The sequence below is a fragment of the Phyllobates terribilis genome, unplaced genomic scaffold (genome assembly GCF_046119375.1).
Source record: "Phyllobates terribilis strain yellow unplaced genomic scaffold, ASM4611937v1 Scaffold_4__5_contigs__length_816908805, whole genome shotgun sequence".
Lineage (NCBI taxonomy): Eukaryota > Metazoa > Chordata > Amphibia > Anura > Dendrobatidae > Phyllobates > Phyllobates terribilis.
Window position 1 is genome coordinate 681,916,479 of NW_027362764.1, and position 20,466 is coordinate 681,936,944.

General features: G+C 45.8%; 2 non-coding genes and 9 pseudogenes across 2 annotated transcripts; all 11 read right to left on the reverse strand.

Annotated features, from left to right (window-relative positions):
• Positions 1-2,020: 2,020 nt before the first annotated feature.
• Positions 2,021-2,140, reverse strand: LOC141268859 (5S ribosomal RNA; annotated as a pseudogene).
• Positions 2,141-9,486: 7,346 nt separating this feature from the next.
• On the reverse strand, positions 9,487-9,605 carry LOC141266394 (5S ribosomal RNA). Its single transcript, XR_012320432.1, has one exon. It is a non-coding gene; the product is annotated as a 5S ribosomal RNA (ribosomal RNA).
• A 941-nt stretch (positions 9,606-10,546) lies between these two features.
• Positions 10,547-10,666, reverse strand: LOC141269524 (5S ribosomal RNA; annotated as a pseudogene).
• A 621-nt stretch (positions 10,667-11,287) lies between these two features.
• On the reverse strand, positions 11,288-11,406 carry LOC141266356 (5S ribosomal RNA). The gene has a single exon (XR_012320396.1). It is a non-coding gene; the product is annotated as a 5S ribosomal RNA (ribosomal RNA).
• Positions 11,407-14,260: 2,854 nt separating this feature from the next.
• Positions 14,261-14,380, reverse strand: LOC141267281 (5S ribosomal RNA; annotated as a pseudogene).
• A 621-nt stretch (positions 14,381-15,001) lies between these two features.
• Positions 15,002-15,120, reverse strand: LOC141269618 (5S ribosomal RNA; annotated as a pseudogene).
• Positions 15,121-16,063: 943 nt separating this feature from the next.
• Positions 16,064-16,183, reverse strand: LOC141269415 (5S ribosomal RNA; annotated as a pseudogene).
• A 620-nt stretch (positions 16,184-16,803) lies between these two features.
• LOC141267627 (5S ribosomal RNA) lies at positions 16,804-16,922 on the reverse strand (annotated as a pseudogene).
• Positions 16,923-17,863: 941 nt separating this feature from the next.
• Positions 17,864-17,983, reverse strand: LOC141269577 (5S ribosomal RNA; annotated as a pseudogene).
• A 606-nt stretch (positions 17,984-18,589) lies between these two features.
• Positions 18,590-18,698, reverse strand: LOC141269941 (5S ribosomal RNA; annotated as a pseudogene).
• Positions 18,699-19,648: 950 nt separating this feature from the next.
• LOC141269819 (5S ribosomal RNA) lies at positions 19,649-19,768 on the reverse strand (annotated as a pseudogene).
• Positions 19,769-20,466: the final 698 nt, after the last annotated feature.

Below are 20,466 nucleotides of genomic sequence, written 5' to 3' on the forward strand. Positions count from 1 at the left end.
GACAATCCAAGAATAAATAGATACATTTTTTTATAAGAATATCGTGATATTGATACTTTGAGAAGTCCTCAGTAAGAAAAAAAAAATACAGGAAGAGTTTTATTTTACAGTCTCCCATCCAAGTACTAACCAGTCCCAACCATGCTTAGCTTCCAAGATCAGATGAGATCAGGCGTGTTCAAGGTGGTTTGGCCGTAGGCAGAGACAAGCCTCTCACTTGCTGCTTTTCTACTATGACGTCTGGCTGCCGGCTGCCCTTTCCAGTGCTCGGCAAGACCAGGTTCTTTTGTGCTTTCCCTTCTCTTCAATTTTTTTGCTGGCTTCCTTAAAAGGTCTTGTAGACAAAATGCCCCTCTCAGAGCCGCTGAGCTCACTGATCGGCTGCAGCGCTGTAGACAGAACGTCAGCTTCACGGCCAATGCCACAGGCCGGGAGCAGAGGCGAGACTCACCGGTAGACCCGGGTAGGTTGAGTATAGCGCGGTTAGTTGCTTTCTAATAGCCTGCAGCCGGGGATTAACTTTTAATGAAAGGGAACAATCCCTTTGACTGTCTGCAGCGCGCCACACCTAGGAAGCGCCCTCTTACACAAAAGCCAGCATGCACACGTGCTCGCACGTGACAACACCCACTATCTGCCCCTACAACCTCTCCGTCACCATGCGTCAGACTCTCCTGCCTGTTTTATGATTTCAGGGCCCTAGCAGGAATCACCCCCTACCCTCCCCAATTCCTTCCGCAACTTCCTTGCACTGAGGTTAGCTCTTTGTCAGCCGTCTGGCTTGGTTACAAAAGATTCTTTGCAGAGAAACATGTTACTTCTGCTGGCCCTCGCTAGGCGGCCGGCATCCAAAACCTTCCCGGGGCACCTGCTGAAAGCCTGGCCCCTTCACGGCCCCGGGTGCTTTTAACGCCATCATTTCCACACGGCGAGCTGCGGAGTCAATAAGCACTCATAGCCGTGTTGCCTGCAAAGGTCTTGTGCTTGGGGTTACCGGTGGTTGCCTCCAGCAACGCGGGAGACGCTGGTCCTGGTGAAAAGGAGCCTAGCATTAAAAGTAAAGAAGCAACAATGCTGGAGGCCCAGGGTGATCAGAAGGATGCTGGTATTTTGCAGAGATGAAATAGCGCAAGAGAGAAAGCAAATGAAAAAAAGAAAAGAGAATGAATGTGTGCACTTGTGAAAGGGAATGGAAAAAAGGCATAGAAGAGAGTGCCCCCTGCTGGTGGAAGGAAGGAAAAAGCAAAAGCCTGCAGCACCTGGTATTCCCAGGCGGTCTCCCATCCCAGTACTAACGAGGCCCAACCCTGCTTAGCTTTCAAGATGAGACGAGATTGGGCATGTTCAGGGTGAGTAGAGCGCGGTTAGTTGCTTTCTAATAGGCTGCATCCGGGGATTAACTTTTAATGAAAGGGAACAATCCCTTTGACTGTCTGCAGCGCACCACACCTAGGAAGCGCACTCTCACACACAAGCCAGCATGCACACATGCTCGCACGTGACAACACCCCCTATCTGCCCCTATAACCTCTCCGTCACCATGCATCAGACTCTCCTGCCTGTTTTTTGATTTCAGGGCCCTATCAGGAATGACCCCCCCCCCCAATTCCTTCCGCACCTTCCTTGCCTTCCTTGCACTGAGGTAAGCTCTTTGGCAGCCGTCTGGCTTGGTTACACAAGCTTCTTTGCAGAGATACATGTTACTTCTGCGGGCCCTTGCTAGGCGGCCGGCATCCAAAACCTTCCCTGGGCACCTGCTGAAAGCATGGCCCCTTCACGGCCCCGGGTGCTTTTAACGCCATTATTTCCACACGGCGTGCTACGGAGTCAATAAGCACTCCTAGCCGTGACAAGGAGCTCGGTGTCAGGCCTGCGTGAAGGCGGCGGGGTAGCGTACTTAGCTGCCAACTGGCTCAGAGGCCTTGGGGCTTCCATCATTTAAGTTACTTAAGGTCGGTATCCGGCAAGGCGCCGTTCCATGCTAGCCGAGCTGGGCAGTAGGGCAAAACGTCATCAAAATGGTCTACAGCACCCGGTGTTCCCAGAAGGTCTCCCATTCAAGTACTGTCTGAGCCGAGCCCTGCTTTGCTTCCGAGATCAGACGAGATCGGGCGTATCCAAGGTGGTATGGCCAGTAGACACTGCTCGATCCATCGCCCGGCCAGCCTTTCTCAGGATCGCTTGGTGGCGAGCAATCTGGCCGTGACGGGGCGGGCTCCGAAGGGTCCATGCAAAGGCTGTGCCGTCCCTACAGGTGTGGTTTGTTTAGCAGTGTTTCACCCGCCGCATCAGCTGTCTTCAAAAATGGCTCGGCGCAGGGTCTCCTGCAGGCTAAACCCTTCATCGCGGTAATGTGACAGAAAGAGCAAGCTGGACCCGTAACTTGGGGGCGGAGCGAGACGTCCAGGGGTGAATGAAGGAAGAGGGTGAGATGGTTGCCAGTGACTTTGAGCTGCTCTTCAGGGGGGAGGGTCGTGTTGCCTGCAAAGGTCTTCTGCTTGGGGTTACCGGTGTTTTCCTCCAGCCACCCGGGAGACGCTGGTTCTGGTGAAAAGGAGCCTAGTATTAAAAGTAAATAAGCAACAATGCTGGAGGCCCAGGGTGATCAGAAGGATGCTGGTATTTTGCAGAGATGAAATAGCGCAAGAGAGAAAGCAAATGAAAAAAAGAAAAGAGAATGAATGTGTGCACTTGTGAAAGGGAATGGAAAAAAGGCATAGAAGAGAGTGCCCCCTGCTGGTGGAAGGAAGGAAAAAGCAAAAGCCTACAGCACCTGGCATTCCCAGGCGGTCTCTTTTAAATGGTTAATTATGGAAATTCATTTGAAATGTTAATCGATAATCATTTTTCTGAGTTCTATGCCTCAGCCATCGTGTGTAGTTGACATGCGCTATTTGTGTGTGTATTTTTGGTTCACTACCATATGTTGAACAAGTGTCCATACGACTGGCTATAAAAGCCCATGTTACAGACAGGGGGGGCTCTCTTGCTCTGCCCAACCCACAAGACACAGAATCTTCATGCTGAGAAGCAGATGACATGTAGGCCTGGAGACATGCTGGACAAAGACATGATTTACCAGCCAGGATCCAAGGAAAGATGGGTGAATCTCAACAATTAAGCTAATTATGGACAAACGGACAACTACTTTATAAATAATTATTGTATGTACCTGCTGCAATCTGATTCTTTTTAATGGACAATCCAAGAATAAATAGATACATTTTTTTATTAGAATATCGTGATATTGATACTTTGAGAAGTCCTCAGTAGAAAAAAATAATACAGGAAGAGTATTATTTTACAATGGTGAGCCAGCCAGTCCTGTTTTTTTGTTTTTTAAATTAAGTAAGTGAATTTCTTCCGTGAACAAGGGGGGAGTCCTGACGAGCTGAACAGCTGTTGTTCACGTGTCAGTAAATTCACTAGTTTGTCACGAGAAGCAGAAAGGACCTACAGACTGAGGAAAGACAGGAAGCAGAGGTACTAACAAGGAACAGAATCACACAGGAAAAGAATCAGACGAACTGAAGACAGGACGTGCTGATAAAGAGAAGCCAAGGAATCTTAAGGTAAGCAAAATATGGATATAATTTCTTCTTTTGCTAAACAAAGTAATATTAATTTCAAAGTTAATGTAGGAGATGACATAGAAGTTTTGTGGCTCAGTTTATACAAAGAATGTGAATTGCAGAATTTACAGTTAACTTCTAAATTGGTAAATAGAGACAAACAGAAATTGAGAAATATTCTACATTTGGTAGATTTTTTTCATAGTCTTGTGTTAGAGATTTCTAAGCAGGAAAATAGTGTAGAAGTGTCAGACGGTGATACTGATTCTGACTGTAATGTGGAAAATTAACAAGAAGTTAAACACGTGTCTGCAACTGAAGGTGACCTTGGGTCTGACCAAGAGACGGACATACAGAAACCTGACATGGGAGGAGACATGACTGACATACGAGAAACCGACATACTAGGTGATGTGGGAGGAGACGTGAGTGACGTAGGAGGAACGGACGTACAAGAGCCACTAAAAATATCAGAGAATTCTGGAATTACCCAGGCTCAACTCCAAATTAAAATGAGGAAAAAATTGCTGAAATTATACAAAATCATGCCAAAATATGATGTCAAAATCCATGCCTGTAGAAATTCAGAGACATTTGAGAGCTTCTCTGATAAGTTTGATTTATCCAATGAGGAGAGGAATCAATTATTTAAAATATGGATTCCTGTGACATTGTCCAGACATTTACATTTAATGCCCTGTGAAAATGACTCTCCTAATGGATGGGAAAATGATTCGGACAGATTAAGATATTTGATTTATTGTGTCACAAAGGATTTTCCCAACATAGAAGATCTGCAGAAACTAAGGATTGGTAGGAAGGAATGTACATATACATTCATGTCCATATTTGAGCGGCTGTACAAAGCTCTCATCAAAAATGGAAAAGTACAACATATGATAACAACTTTTGTACAAAAATTCAAATTCCTAAATTCAGTTTCCCAAGTTATGGCATCACAAAAAAATTCATTATTTGAATGTGCGCAGATGCTGGATTTTGTTAGAAAACATGAGAATCGTGAAAAGAAAATAAATCAAGCTAAATTTATAAAACCAGGAAAGGTAAAATCTTACCAAAAGCCAATATCAAACTCTCCTAGACTGAGTCATCCCCATAGTGAACTCTATCAAATACGCAGAAGATTTCATATATGTTATAAGCCATATTAGCCAGTGCAAAGATCCATCTCTCCACAGAATGAGTTAATTCTCAGTCAGAACTGTGATTCTCTAAAAAGGAAAATGGCTGAAACTGATGGACAGAGACAGGTGAGACGACCAACTCACCTCACAGTGACGTCATGGAATGTGGACAGAAGAACAGGCAGTTCTCTGAGGTTTTGAAGGATAGAAAAATGTCTTTCCTAAATAGGGCGTTCCTGGAGATATTTGAGAGAGACAGAAGATTTGGTTTAGGGAGTGGCTAAGGAAAAACTGTAATTATAATGTTGTATCAAAATGTAATACAATGTCTCAATATTTATTTATAATCTTAAACAGTAAAATTGTAGTTACATAGTTTCTAATAGTTCATATATATATATATATATATATATATATATATATATATACACTTGTCTAAGTGGAGATTGCGTATAATTGTATTTATATATACGTTTATAAAATATATATATATATATTAATTAATAAATTAGAGCTTCATATATATAAATTTAAGTAGCAATATTTTGAATTACATTAGAACCAACCAATATATGTATAATATATTTAAATAATTCTGTTTCTGTATGAATTTGATATTTAATTTTATTTTCTTATATTTCCTTAGAGTTTTCTTTCCAAAGCAGGATTTGATCAAAGAACTTTAAAATGGATTTATTTCTTTATTCACACAGGAAGTGAAAAAATTGCATGACTTTATGTGTATAACATTTTAAAATAATAACAATATATCTAGTTGAACTATAATATATATGTAATACTTATTAATTCTTTTGTGTTGCTAATATTTTCTGTGCATGAAGTGTTCGTGCAAATTAAAGTAGCTTTACAGCATGACGTGTGACAGCTGCGGCCTTTGAACTTTGAGCTCATAGTATAGGATCCCATTCATTCTATTTTCAACTGATGTAACTTAAGACCGGGCAGCCAGTGAAAAAAGAATCTAAGACAAGAGTTTTTTCAAGTGTCTGAAATTCCAGTGACTTACTCTCATATTATATAATATGTACTTGGGGAATATTCAAAGAAATATAAAGATATTCAATTGATATGGCAATGCGCATTAATAAATTGGGATACAACAATTTTGGGTTAAATATATATATATATATATATATATATAAAACTTCATATGTGGAATGTTTGAGTTGAACAGATCTGTGAATGTCAGAGTGAAGGTGACAGATGAGTAAATCAGCAGCTGCTAAGTGTGATTGATGTGACAGAGGCCTCGTATGTTTGTATGTTTGAAAAAAAAAAAGTTTCTTTATGTGAAGGTACAAAAATATATTTAATTCTGAGGAAATTATAATACATAATTAGGTATTATCTACATATATATTTCTATATTTCTTTAATAATTATTATTTCTTGATTTAACTAATAGTGGATAAGGGCAACCACACATCAAAATGGTTTACAAAGCAAATTTATATTTAGAATAATTTTCCACATGATAATATTCTTGAATAACTATAAAATTATTTTTAATGGTTACCTAAATAGGTACACACCTCTCTTTAGTCAAATCTATGCTACTCATCGATATGAAATTTATGCACAATATTTCTAGAAGAATAATTATTTTTAATTTGGTTCTGATATATACATAAATTTTATAAAATAATATTTTTGGTATTAAGGGGGAAAATGTGTTTTTGATCCTGATTACATAATGACTTTTGATCAATACTTATTTTCCACACATTTTAATAAAGAAGAAATAATAATAAGGTACTATGGTATAATTAAGAAGGGTATTACATGCAAAGTTGCATAATTTAATATTTTTTGGTGGTACAAGGTTATGACAAATATGAAATCATCCAGATAATGGAGATATAAGGGTATTTTTTATGGAGAATATAATTACTCTGCATTTGTCATTAAAATTTAAAGGCCTTATTTTTATTTTTATTCTTATTTTTACTCTTAATTTTATTTTTCATTTTTAAAATTGTATTCTTACTTTATACTTCTTATTTTTCTATTTTTTCATTTTTTAATTCTCATTTGATTTTATTTGAGTTCAATATCTCAATTGAGAAAACACATTAATATTTAATAAAGTAATGTCTAATACAAGAGTATTGCTTCATTAAATATATATTGCTAAGGAAAAAAATGTTTACATTTTCTGAGTAAACACAACAATTCTTTCATTCATTTATTCATTCATTCATTCATTCATACATTCATATATTTATTCATTTTGGTTCAGGAGTATACATTCTTTGATATTATTGGTTTAATAAAGATATAAAAACTTGTTTTTTCAAAATACACTGACACCTATGGGTTGGAAAAGGTAATTACACCTATGACATAAAAATGTTCTATCATATGGAGAACTTGATTGATAATGAATTATTATCTATTATTGTTTATTATTCCAAACATAATTTATTTTAATATTTTGATAATAATTAGATGGATATTACTGATTGCTATGGTACGCTGTGATATTATAAGTTAGGAAAAACTGCCAGATTTGGTATCAGATTAGGGAATGAAGACTTCAATCAAGACATCGCAATTATGAATTCTATCTTAATAAAGACTTTTAATTTTTATAAATCAAAGAGATTCTCAAAAGTTACAAGAAGAAGCAACTGATATCCGGACGTCTCAGAAGGTAACAGGTGTGAATGCTGAGTGTTATAATAGACTGTGTCCATTACATACAATACAATTCACACCACTGATCACCAGGATGGCAGAGGACGATGATCCTATATGTACTGTGTTGTGTTCAAGTTTCATCACGTTAAAGTGGTTTCTTATCACCTGCAACGCTTCAATGAAAGCTGGTGAACAGGTAATACCTGGCATATGTGTCCTGTATATAAAGGACTGAGTACTGGTTATGGTGCTATATCAAGCAGGAAAGTGTCAAGATAACCCTTGCTTTACTGACCAAAGACGTCACATCTGTTCCAAAAGTGACACGAGACCAGTGCGGACACACGGAAGATTCCAAAGACGATCCAACGTAAGTCCAGGTGACACTGCACAGATATTAAAGCTACATTTCATCCATGGACTTTGTTTTCTTATCAACGGACACACATGATCTTTCTAATAAAGAGTACAGTTTATGGACTGAACAATAATGAGCACAATTATGGACTGTACAATATCTACATGCTGTAATTTATTTCAAAGGAGTTTTCATCTAAAGACTGTGTTATAAAAGAACCAAGAAGAAGACGAGACGACGACCCGATGACATCAGATGATGACGATTGAACCCGCGATTGCTTCAATTTAGATATAGGGAAGTATAATTATACATATTAAATGAATATTAGTCACGGCTTACCATAACATGAATTAACATCATTATATAACAATAATCCGATATTGATACTATTATTACTATTATTATTATTATGGAAATTTAATGATATTGCCAAGGAAGAAGGAAAGAAAAAATGATTGATGAATGTATCTTCTTTTGAGAAGTTTCAGTTAAAGTCCTTTTATTCTCAAAAAAGGGGGAAATGTTAAATGGTTAATTATGAAAATTCATTTGGAATGTTAATCGATAATCATTTTTCTGAGTTCTATGCCTCAGCCAACGTGTCTAGTTGACATGCGCTATTTGTGTGTGTATTTTTGGTTCACTACCATATGTAGAACAGGTGTCCATACGACTGGCTATAAAAGCCCATGCTACAGAAAGGGGGGGCTCTCTTGCTCTGCCCACCCCACAAGACACAGAATCTTCATGCTGAGAAGCAGATGATATGTAGGCCTGGACACATGCTGGACAAAGACATGATTTACCAGCCAGGATCCAAGGAAAGATGGGTGAATCTCAACAATTAAGCTAATTATGAACAAATGGACAATTACTTTATAACTAATTATTGTATGTACCTGCTGCAATCTGATTCTTTTTAATGGACAATCCAAGAATAAATAGATACATTTTTTTATAAGAATATCGTGATATTGATACTTTGAGAAGTCCTCAGTAGAAAAAAAAGAATACAGGAAAAGTATTATTTTACAGTCTCCCATCCAAGTACTAACCAGGCCCAACCCTGCTTAGCTTCCAAGATCAGATGAGATCAGGCGTATTCAAGTTGGTATGGCCAGTAGACGCTGCTCAATCCATCGCTCGGCCAGCATTTCTCAGGATCGCTTGATGGCGAGAAATCTGGCCGTGACGGGGCGGGCTCCGAAGGGTCCATGCAAAGGCTGTGCCGTCCCTACAGGTGTGGTTTGTTTAGCAGTGATTCACCCGCCGCATCAGGTGTCTTCAAAAATGTCTCGGCGCAGGGTCTCCTGCAGGCTAAACCCTTCATCGCGGTAATGTGACAGAAAGAGCAAGCTGGACCCGTAACTTGGGGGCGGAGCGAGACGTCCAGAGGTGAATGAAGGAAGAGGGTGAGATGATTGCCAGTGATTTTGAGCTGCTCTTCAGGGGGGAGGGTCGTGTTGCCTGCAAAGGTCTTCTGCTTGGGGTTACCGGTTGTTGCCTCCAGCCACACGGGAGACGCTGGTCCTGGTGAAAAGGAGCCTAGTATTAAAAGTAAAGAAGCAACAATGCTGGAGGCCCACGGTGATCAGAAGGATGCTGGTATTTTGCAGAGATGAAATAGCGCAAGAGAGAAAGCAAATGAAAAAAAGAAAAGAGAATGAATGTGTGCACTTGTGAAAGGGAATGGAAAAAAGGCATAGAAGAGAGTGCCCCCTGCTGGTGGAAGGAAGGAAAAAGCAAAAGCCTACAGCACCTGGTATTCCCAGGTGGTCTCCCATCCAAGTAATAACCAGGCCTGACCCTGCTTAGCTTCCAAGATCAGATGAGATTGGGCGTGTTCAGGGTGGTGTGGCCGTAGGCAGAAACAAGCTTCTCACTTGCTGCTTTTCTACTTTGAAGTCTGGCTGCCGGATGCCCTTTCCAGTGTTCAGCAAGACCAGGTCCTTTTGTGCTTTCCCTTCTCTTCAATTTTTTTGCTGGCTTCCTTAAAAGGTCTTGTAGACAGAACGCCCCACTCAGAGCCACTGAGCTCACTGATCGGCTGCAGCGCTGTCGACGGAACGTCAGCTTCACGGCCAATGCCACAGGCCGGGAGCAGAGGCGAGACTCACCGGTAGACCCGGGTAGGGTGAGTAGAGCGCGGTTAGTTGCTTTCTAATAGCCTGCAGCCGGGGATTAACTTTTAATGAAAGGGAACAATCCCTTTGACTGTCTGCAGCGCGCCACACCTAGGAAGCGCACTCTCACACACAAGCCAGCATGTACACGTGCTCGCACGTGACAACACCCCCTATCTGCCCCTACAACCTCTCCGTCACCATGCGTCAGACTCTCCTGCCTGTTTTATGATTTCAGGGCCCTAGCAGGAATCACCCCCCCCTCCCCAATTCCTTCCGCACCTTCCTTGCCTTCCTTGCACTGAGGTTAGCTCTTTGTCAGCTGTCTGGCTTGGTTACACAAGTTTCTTTGCAGAGAAACATGTTACTTCTTCTGGCCCTCGCTAGGCGGCCGGCATCCAAATCCTTCCCTGGGCACCTGCTGAAAGCCTGGCCCCTTCACGGCCCCGGGTGCTTTTAACGCCATCATTTCCACACGGCGAGCTGCGGAGTCAATAAGCACTCCTAGCCGTGGCAAGGAGCTCGGTGTCAGGCCTGCGTGAAGGCGGCGGGGTAGCGTACTTAGCTGCCAACTGGCTCAGAGTCCTTGGGGCTTCCATCATCTAAGTTACTTAAGGTCGGTGTCCGGCAAGGCGCCGTTCCATGCTAGCCGAGCTGGGCAGTAGGGCAAAACGTCATCAAAATGGTCTACAGCACCCGGTGTTCCCAGGAGGTTTCCCATCCAAGTACTGTTGGAGCCCAGCCCTGCTTTGCTTCCGAGATCAGATGAGATCAGGCTAATCCAAGGTGGTATGGCCAGTAGACACTGCTCGATCCATCGCCCGGCCAGCCTTTCTCAGGATCGCTTGGTGGCAAGGAATCTGGCCGTGACGGGGCGGGCTCCGAAGGGTCCATGCAAAGGCTGTGCCGTCCCTACAGGTGTGGTTTGTTTAGCAGTGATTCTCCCGCCGCATCAGGTGTCTTCAAAAATGGCTCATCGCAGGGTCCCCTGCAGGCTAAACCCCTCATCGCGGTAATGTGACAGAAAGAGCAAGCTGGACCCGTAACTTGGGGGCGGAGCGAGATGTCCAGGGGTGAATGAAGGAAGAGGGTGAGATGGTTGCCAGTGACTTTGAGCTGCTCTTCAGGGGGGAGGGTCGTGTTGCCTGCAAAGGTCTTCTGCTTGGGGTTACCGGTTGTTGCCTCCAGCCACCCGGGAGACGCTGGTCCTGGTGAAAAGGAGCCTAGTATTAAAAGTAAAGAAGCAGCAATGCTGGAGTTCAACGGTGATCAGAAGGATGCTGGTATTTTGCAGAGATGAAATAGCGCAAGAGAGAAAGCAAATGAAAAAAAGAAAAGAGAATGAATGTGTGCACTTGTGAAAGGGAATGGAAAATAGGCATAGAAGAGAGTGCCCCCTGCTGGTGGAAGGAAGGAAAAAGTGAAAGCCTACAGCACCTGGTAATCCCAGGCGGTCTCCCATCCAAGTACTAACCAGGCCCAACCCTGTTTAGCTTCCTAGATCAGATGAGATCGGGTGTGTTCAGGGTGGTGTGGCCGTAGGCAGAGACAAGTCTCTCACTTGCTGCTTTTCTACTTTGACGTCTGGCTGCCGGCTGCCCTTTCCAGTGCTCAGCAAGACCAGGTCCTTTTCATAGAATCATAGAATCATAGGATGGTAGAGTTGGAAGGGACCTCCTGGGTTATCTGGTCCAACCCCCTGCTCAAAGCAGGATTCACTAGATCATCTCAGACAGATGTCTGTCCAGCCTCTGTTTGAAGACGTCCATTGAAGGGGAACTCACCACCTCTCGTGGCAGCCTGTTCCACTCATTAATCACCCTAACTGTCAAAAAGTTTTTTCTAATATCTAATCTGTGTCTCCTCCCATTTAGTTTCATCCCATTGCTTCTAGTTTTTCCTTGTGCAAATGAGAATAAAGATCATCCTTCTACAATGTGACAGCCCTTGACATATTTGTAGACAGCTATTAAGTCTCCTCTCAGTCTTCTTTTTTGCAAGCTAAACATTCCCAAATCCTGCAACCGTTCCTCATAGGACATGGTTTGCAGACCAGTCACCATTCTGGTCGCTCTTCTCTGAACTTGCTCCAGTTTGTCTATGTCTTTTTTAAAATGTGGTGCCCAAAACTGTACACAGTATTCCAGATGAGGTCTGACCAAAGAGGAGTAAAGACCGATAATGACTTCACGTGATCTAGACTGTATGCTTCTGTTAATACATCCCAGAATTGTATTTGCCTTTTTTCCTGCTGCATCACACTGTTGACTCATGTTCAGACTATGATCTATTAGTATACCTAAGTCTTTTTCACATGTACTGTTGCTTAGCTCTATTCCTCCCATTCTGTATATGCTTTTTTCATTTTTATTGCCCAGATGTAGTACTTTGCATTTTTCCCTGTTAAAAACCATTCTGTTGGTTGCTGCCCACTGCTCCAGTTTATTTAGGTCTTTTTGAATCCTCTCTCTCTCTTCTCTAGTATTAGCTATCCCTCCTAGCTTTGTGTCATCAGCAAATTTAATCAGTTTACCCTCAATTCCTTCATCTAAATCATTGATAAAGATGTTGAACAATACAGGTCCCAGGACGGAGCCCTGTGGTACCCCACTTGAGACATTCATCCAGCTGGATGTGAAGCCATTTACAACCACCCTTTGAGTCCGATCACTAAGCCAGTTATGAATCCACCTAACAGTTGCCTGGTCCATTGCATACTTGGTCATTTTTTCAATAAGGATGGTGTGAGATACTTTGTCAAATGCTTTGCTGAAGTCAAGATATACTATATCTACATCATTTCCCTGATCCACCCAGTCAGTGATTCTGTCATAGAAGGAAATTAAGTTAGTCTGACATGACTTGTTAGTTACAAACCCATGCTGACTCTGGTTAATCACTTCATTCTTATCCATGTACTTACATACATGTTGTTTAATAATTTGTTCAAAGATCTTTCCTGGTATAGAAGTCAGACTCACCGGCCTATAGTTCCCTGGGTCCACCTTCTTCCCCTTTTTGAAGATAGGAACAACATTTGCTCTTCTCCAGTCTTCTGGGACTTCTCCTGTTCTCCAAGAATTTTCAAAGATTATGGAGAGTGGTTCTAAAATTTCTTCTACGATCTCCTTCAGTACTCTGGGGTGTAATTTATCTGGACCTGGAGACTTGAACTCATTTATGTTAGCTAAATATTCCCTCACAATCTTTCTGTTTACAGATAACTTGGATTCCTCTATTCCTTTAAAAGGACCGTGAAGATCAGTTGATGTTACATTTTCTTTCTGAGAGAAAACAGATGCAAAATAGGAATTAAAAAGTTCGGCCTTCTCAACATCCTCTCTTACCATTTCTCCATTTTCATCCTGTAAAAATCCTATAGCATCTTTGACTTTTCTTTTACTTTTGACATACCCCCAAAATCCTTTTTTATTGCTTTTGACATCTCTTGCAAGCCTTAATTCATTGTCAGCTTTAGCTAACCTGATACGTGCCCTGCATGATCTGTAGACTGCATTATAATCTTCTTTAGATATGCCTCCCTCTTTCCATTTAATAAACATTTCTTTCTTTCTTTTTAGCATGTGTTTAAGTTCTGTGTTCATCCATCCTGGTTTCCTTAAATGCTTCCCATTCTTCCTACTTTTCGGGATTGTTAACGATTGTGCTTTGAGAATCTCATTTTTAAAAATTTCCCATCCTTCCTGGACATTTTTGTCCTTAAGGACATCCAGCCATTGGATCCTTCCTATTCTCTTTCTGAGTCTCTTAAAATCTGACTTTCTAAAATCTAACCTTGAAGTTTGAGTCTTCACATGTCTTCCTCCTCTAGTTATCCAAAATTCTATAATAGCATGATCGCTGCCTCCTAGGGTCCCAGCCACCTTTACCTCCTCAACCACTTCCTCCCTGTTTATAAGGATTAGATCCAAAGTAGCAGATCCCCTTGTTTTCTCCCCTACCTTTTGGAAGATAAAGTTGTCAGCAAGAGAGGATAAGGATAACCCTTCTTGCACTGAGGTTAGCTCTTTGTCAGCCGTCTGGCTTGGTTACACAAGCTTCTTTGCAGAGAAACATGTTACTTCTGCTGGCCCTCGCTAGGCGGCCGGCATCCAAAACCTTCCCTGGGCACCTGCTGAAAGCCTGGCCCCTTCACGTCCCCGGGTGCTTTTAACGCCATCATTTCCACACGGCGAGCTGCGGAGTCAATAAGCACTCCTAGCCGTGGCAAGGAGCTCGGTGTCAGGCCTGCGTGAAGGCGGAGGGGTAGCGTACTTAGCTGCCACCTGGCTCAGAGGCCTTGGGGCTTCCATCATCTAAGTTACTTAAGGTCGGTGTCCGGCAAGGCGCCGTTCCATGCTAGCCGAGCTGGGCAGTAGGGCAAAAGTTCATCAAAATGGTCTACAGCACCCAGTATTCCCAGGAGGTCTCCCATCCAAGTACTGTCCGAGCCCAGCCCTGCTTTGCTTCCGAGATCAGACGAGATCGGGCACATCCAAGGTGGTATGGCCAGTAGACACTGCTCGATCCATCGCCCGGCCAGCCTTTCTCAGGATCGCTTGGTGGCAAGGAATCTGGCCGTGACGGGGCGGGCTCCGAAGGGTCCATGCAAAGGCTGTGCCGTCCCTACAGGTGTGGTTTGTTTAGCAGTGATTCACCCGCCGCATCTTGTGTCTTCAAAAATGTCTCGGCGCAGGGTCTCCTGCAGGCTAAACCCTTCATCGCGGTAATGTGACAGAAAGAGCAAGCTGGACCCGTAACTTGGGGGCGGAGCGAGACATCCAGGGGTGAATGAAAGAAGAGGGTGAGATGGTTGCCAGTGACTTTGAGCTGCTCTTCAGGGTTGAGGGTCGTGTTGCCTGCAAAGGTCTTCTGCTTGGGGTTACCGGTGGTTGCCTCCAGCCACGCGGGAGACGCTGGTCCTGGTGAAAAGGAGCCTAGTATTAAAAGTAAAGAAGCAACAATGCTGGAGGCCCACGCTGATCAGAAGGATGCTGGTATTTTGCAGAGATGAAATAGCGCAAGAGAGAAAGCAAATGAAAAAAAGAAAAGAGAATGAATGTGTGCACTTGTGAAAGGGAATGGAAAAAAGGCATAGAGGAGAGTGCCCCCTGCTGGTGGAAGGAAGGAAAAAGCAAAAGCCTACAGCACCTTGTATTCCCAGGCAGTCTCCCATCCAAGTACTAACCAGACCCAACCCTGCTTAGGTTCCAAGATCAGGCAAGATTGGGCGCATTCAGGGTGCTGTGGCCGTAGGCACAGCCAAGCCTCTCACTTGCTGCTTTTCTACTTTGACGTCTGGCTGCCGGCTGCCCTTTCCAGTGCTCAGCAAGACCAGGTCCTTTTGTGCTTTCCCTTCTCTTCAATTTTTTTGCTGGCTTCCTTAAAAGGTCTTGTAGACACAACGCCCCACGCAGAGCCGCTGAGCTCACTGATCGGCTGCAGCGCTGTCGACGGAACGTCAGCTTCACGGCCAATGCCACAGGCCGGGAGCAGAGGCGAGACTCACCGGTAGACCCGGGTAGGGTGAGTAGAGCGCGGTTAGTTGCTTTCTAATAGCCTGCAGCCGGGGATTAACTTTTAATGAAAGGGAACAATTCCTTTGACTGTCTGCAGCGCGCCACACCTAGGAAGCGCACTGTCACACACAAGCCAGCATGCACACGTGCTCGCACGTGACAACACCCCCTATCTGCCCCAACATCCTCTCCGTCACCATGCGTCAGACTCTCCTGCCTGTTTTATGATTTCAGGGCCCTAGCAGGAATCACCCCCCCCCCTCCCCAATTCCTTCCGCACCTTCCTTGCCTTCCTTGCACTGAAGTTAGCTCTTTGTCAGACGTCTGGCTTGGTTACACAAGCTTCTTTGCAGAGAAACATGTTACTTCTGCTGGCCCTCGCTAGGCGGCCGGCATCCAAAACCTTCCCTGGGCACCTGCTGAGAGCCTGGCCCCTTCACGGCCCCGGGTGCTTTTAACGCCATCATTTCCACACGTCGAGCTGCGGAGTCAATAAGCACTCCAAGCCGTGGCAAGGAGCTCGGTGTCAGGCCTGCGTGAAGGCGGCAGGGTAGCGTACTTAGCTGCCAACTGGCTCAGAGACCTTGGGGCTTCCATCATCTAAGTTACTTAAGGTCGGTGTCCGGCAAGGCGCCGTTCCATGCTAGCCAAGCTGGCCAGTAGGGCAAAACGTCATCAAAATGGTCTACAGCACCCGGTGTTCCCAGGAAGTCTCCCATCCAAGTACTGTCAGAGCCCAGCCCTGCTTTGCTTTCAAGATCAGACAAGATTGGGTGTATCCAAGGTGGTATGGCCAGTAGACGCTGCTCGATCCATCGCCCGGCCAGCCTTTCTCAGAATCGCTTGGTGGCGAGCAATCTGGCCGTGACGGGGCGGGCTCCGAAGGGTCCATGCAAAGGCTGTGCCGTCCCTACAGGTGTGGTTTGTTTAGCAGTGATTAACCCGCCGCATCAGGTGTCTTCAAAAATGTCTCGGCGCAGGGTCTCCTGCAGGCTAAACCCTTCATCGCGGTAATGTGACAGAAAGAGCAAGCTGGACCCGTAACTTGGGGGCGGAGCGAGACGTCCAGGGGTGAATGAAGGAAGAGGGTGAGATGGTTGCCAGTGACTTTGAGCTGCTCTTCAGGGGGGAGGGTCGTGTTGCCTGCAAAGGTCTTCTGCTTGGGGTTACCGGTGGTTGCCTCCAGCCACGCGGGAGACACTGGTCCTGGTGAAAAGGAGCCTAGTATTAAAAGTAAAGAAGCAACAATGCTGGAGGCCCACGGTGATCAGAAGGATGCTGGTATTTTGCAGAGATGAAATAGCGCAAGAGAGAAAGCAAATGAAAAAAAGAAAAGAGAATGAATTTGTGCACTTGTGAAAGGGAATGGAAAAAGGCATAGAAGAGAGTGCCCCCTGCTGGTGGAAGGAAAGAAAAAGCAAAAGCCTACAGCACCTGGTATTCCCAGGTGGTCTCCCATCCTAGTACTAACCAGGCCTGACCCTGCTTAGCTTCTGAGATAAGACAAGATCGGGTGTGTTCAGGGTGGTTTGGCCGCAGGCAGAGAAAAGCCTCTCACTTGCTGCTTTTCTACTTTGACGTCTGGCTGCCAGCTGCCCTTTCCAGTGCTCAGCAAGACCAGGTTCTTTTGTGCTTTCCCTTCTCTTCAACTTTTTTGCTGGCTTCCTTAAAAGGTCTTGTAGACACAACACCCCACTCAGAGCCGCTGAGCTCACTGATCGGCTGCAGCGCTGTCGACGGAACGTCAGCTTCACGGCCAATGCCACAGGCCGGGAGCAGAGGCGAGACTCACCGGTAGACCCGGGTAGGGTGAGTAGAGCGCGGTTAGTTGCTTTCTAATAGCCTGCAGCCGGGGATTAACTTTTAATGAAAGGGAACAATCTCTTTGACTGTCTGCAGCGCGCCACACCTAGGAAGCGCACTCTCACACACAAGCCAGCATGCACACGTGCTCGCACGTGACAACACCCCCTATCTGCCCCTACAACCTCTCCGTCACCATGCGTCAGACTCTCCTGCCTGTTTTATGATTTCAGGGCCCTAGCAGGAATCACCCCCCCCTCCCCAATTCCTTCCGCACCTTCCTTGCCTTCCTTGCACTGAGGTTAGCTCTTTGTCAGCCGTCTGGCTTGGTTACACAAGCTTCTTTGCAGAGAAACATGTTACTTCTGCTGGCCCTCGCTAGGCGGCCGGCATCCAAAACCTTCCCTGGGCACCTGCTGAAAGCCTGGCCCCTTCACGGCCCCGGGTGCTTTTAACGCCATCATTTCCACACGGCGAGCTGCGGAGTCAATAAGCACTCCTACCCGTGGCAAGGAGCTCGGTGTCAGGCCTGCGTGAAGGCGGCGGTTTAGCGTACGTAGCTGCCAACTGGCTCAGAGGCCTTGGGGCTTCCATCATCTAAGTTACTTAAGGTCGGTGTCCGGCAAGGCGCCGTTCCATGCTATCCGAGCTGGGCAGTAGGGCAAAACTTCATCAAAATGGTCTATAGCACCCGGAGTTCCCAGGAGGTCTCCCATCCAAGTTCTGTATGAGCCCAGCCCTGCTTTGCTTCCGAGATCAGACGAGATCGGGCGTATCCAAGGTGGTATGGCCAGTAGACGCTGCTCGATCCATCGCCCGGCCAGCCTTTCTCAGGATCGCTTGGTGGCGAGCAATCTGGCCGTGACGGGGCGGGCTCCGAAGGGTCCATGCAAAGGCTGTGCCGTCCCTACAGGTGTGGTTTGTTTAGCAGTGATTCACCCGCCGCATCAGGTGTCTTCAAAAATGTCTCGGCGCAGGGTTTCCTGCAGGCTAAACCCTTCATCGCGGTAATGTGACAGAAAGAGCAAGCTGGACCCGTAACTTGGGGGCGGAGCGAGACGTCCAGGGGTGAATGAAGGAAGAGGGTGAGATGGTTGCCAGTGACTTTGAGCTGCTCTTCATGGGGGAGGGTCGTGTTGCCTGCAAAGGTCTTCTGCTTGGGGTTACCGGTGGTTGCCTCCAGCCACGCGTGAGACGTTGATCCTAGTATTAATAGTAAAGAAGCAACAATGCTGGAGGCCCACGATGATCAGAAGGATGCTGGTATTTTGCAGAGATGAAATAGCGCAAGAGCGAAAGCAAATGAAAAAAAGAAAAGAGAATGAATGTGTGCACTTGTGAAACGGAATGGAAAAAAGGCATAGAGGAGAGTGCCCCCTGCTGGTGGAAGGAAGGAAAAAGCAAAAGCCTGCAGCACCTGGTATTCCCAGGCGGTCTCCTATCCAAGTACTAACCAGGCCCATCTCTGCTTAGCTTCCGAGACCAGGCGTGTTCAGGGTGGTGTGGCCGTAGGCAGAGACAAGCCTCTAGCTTGCTGTTTTTCTACTTTGACGTCTGGCTGCCGGCTGCCGGCTGCCGGCTGCCCTTTCCAGTGCTCAGCAAGACCAGGTCCTTTTGTGCTTTCCCTTCTCATCAATTTTTTTGCTGGCTTCCTTAAAAGGTCTTGTAGACACAACGCCCCACTCAGAGCCACTGAGCTCACTGATCGGCTGCAGCGCTGTCGACGGAACGTCAGCTTCACGGCCAATGCCACAGGCCGGGAGCAGAGGCGAGACTCACCGGTAGACCCGGGTAGGGTGAGTAGAGCGCGGTTAGTTGCTTTCTAATAGCCTGCAGCCGGGGATTAACTTTTAATGAAAGGGAACAATCCCTTTGACTGTCTGCAGCGCGCCACACCTAGGAAGAGCACTCTCACACACAAGCCAGCATACACACGTGCTCGCACGTGACAACACCCCCTATCTGCCCCTACAACCTCTCCGTCACCATGCGTCAGACTCTCCTGCCTGTTTTATGATTTCAGGGCCCTAGCAGGAATCACCCCCCGCCCCCTCCCCAATTCCTTCCTTGCCTTCCTTGCAATGAGGTTAGCTCTTTGACAGCCGTCTGGCTTGGTTACACAAGCTTATTTGCAGAGAAACATGTTACTTCTGCTGGCCCTCGCTAGGCGGCCGGCATCCAAAACCTTCCCTGGGCACCTGCTGAAAGCCTGGCCCCTTCACGGCCCCGGGTGCTTTTAACGCCATCATTTCCACACGGCGAGCTGCGGAGTCAATAAGCACTCCTAGCCGTGGCAAGGAGCTCGGTGTCAGGCCTGCGTGAAGGCGGCAGGGTAGCGTACTTAGCTGCCAACTGGCTCAGAGGCCTTGGGGCTTCCATCATCTAAGTTACTTAAGGTCGGTGTCCGGTAAGGCGCCGTTCCATGCTAGCCGAGCTGGGCAGTAGGGAAAAACGTCGTCAAAATGGTCTACAGCACCCGGTGTTCCCAGGCGGTATCCCATCCAAGAACTGTCCGAGCCCAGCCATGAATTGCTTCCGAGATCAGACGAGATCAGGCGTATCCAAGGTGGTATGGCCAGTAGACGCTGCTTGATCCATCACCCGGCCAGCCTTTGTCAGGATCGCTTGGTGGCGACCAATCTGGCCGTGACGGGGCGGGCTCCGAAGGGTCCATGCAAAGGCTGTGCCGTCCCTACAGGTGTGGTTTATTTAGCAGTGATTCACCCGCCGCATCAGGTGTCTTCAAAAATGGCTCGGCGCAGGGTCTCCTGCAGGCTAAACCCTTCATCGCGGTAATGTGACAGAAAGAGCAAGCTGGACCCGTAACTTGGGGGCTGAGCGAGACGTCAAGGGGTGAATGAAGGAAGAGGGTGAGATGGTTGCCAGTGACTTTGAGCTGCTCTTCAGGGGGGAGGGTCGTGTTGCCTGCAAAGGCCTTCTGCTTGGGGTTACCGGTGGTTGCCTCCAGCCACCCGGGAGACGCTGGTCCTGGTGAAAAGGAGCCTAGTATTAAAAGTAAAGAAGCAACAATGCTGGAGGCCCACGGTGATCAGAAGGATGCTGGTATTTTGCAGAGATGAAATAGCACAAGAGAGAAAGCAAATGAAAAAAAGAAAAGAGAATGAATGTGTGCACTTGTGAAAGGGAATGGAAAAAAGGCATAGAAGAGAGTGCCCCCTGCTGGTGGAAGGAAGGAAAAAGCAAAAGCCTACAGCACCTGGCATTCCCAGGCGGTCTCTGTTAAATGGTTATTTATGGAAATTCATTTGGAATGTTAATCGA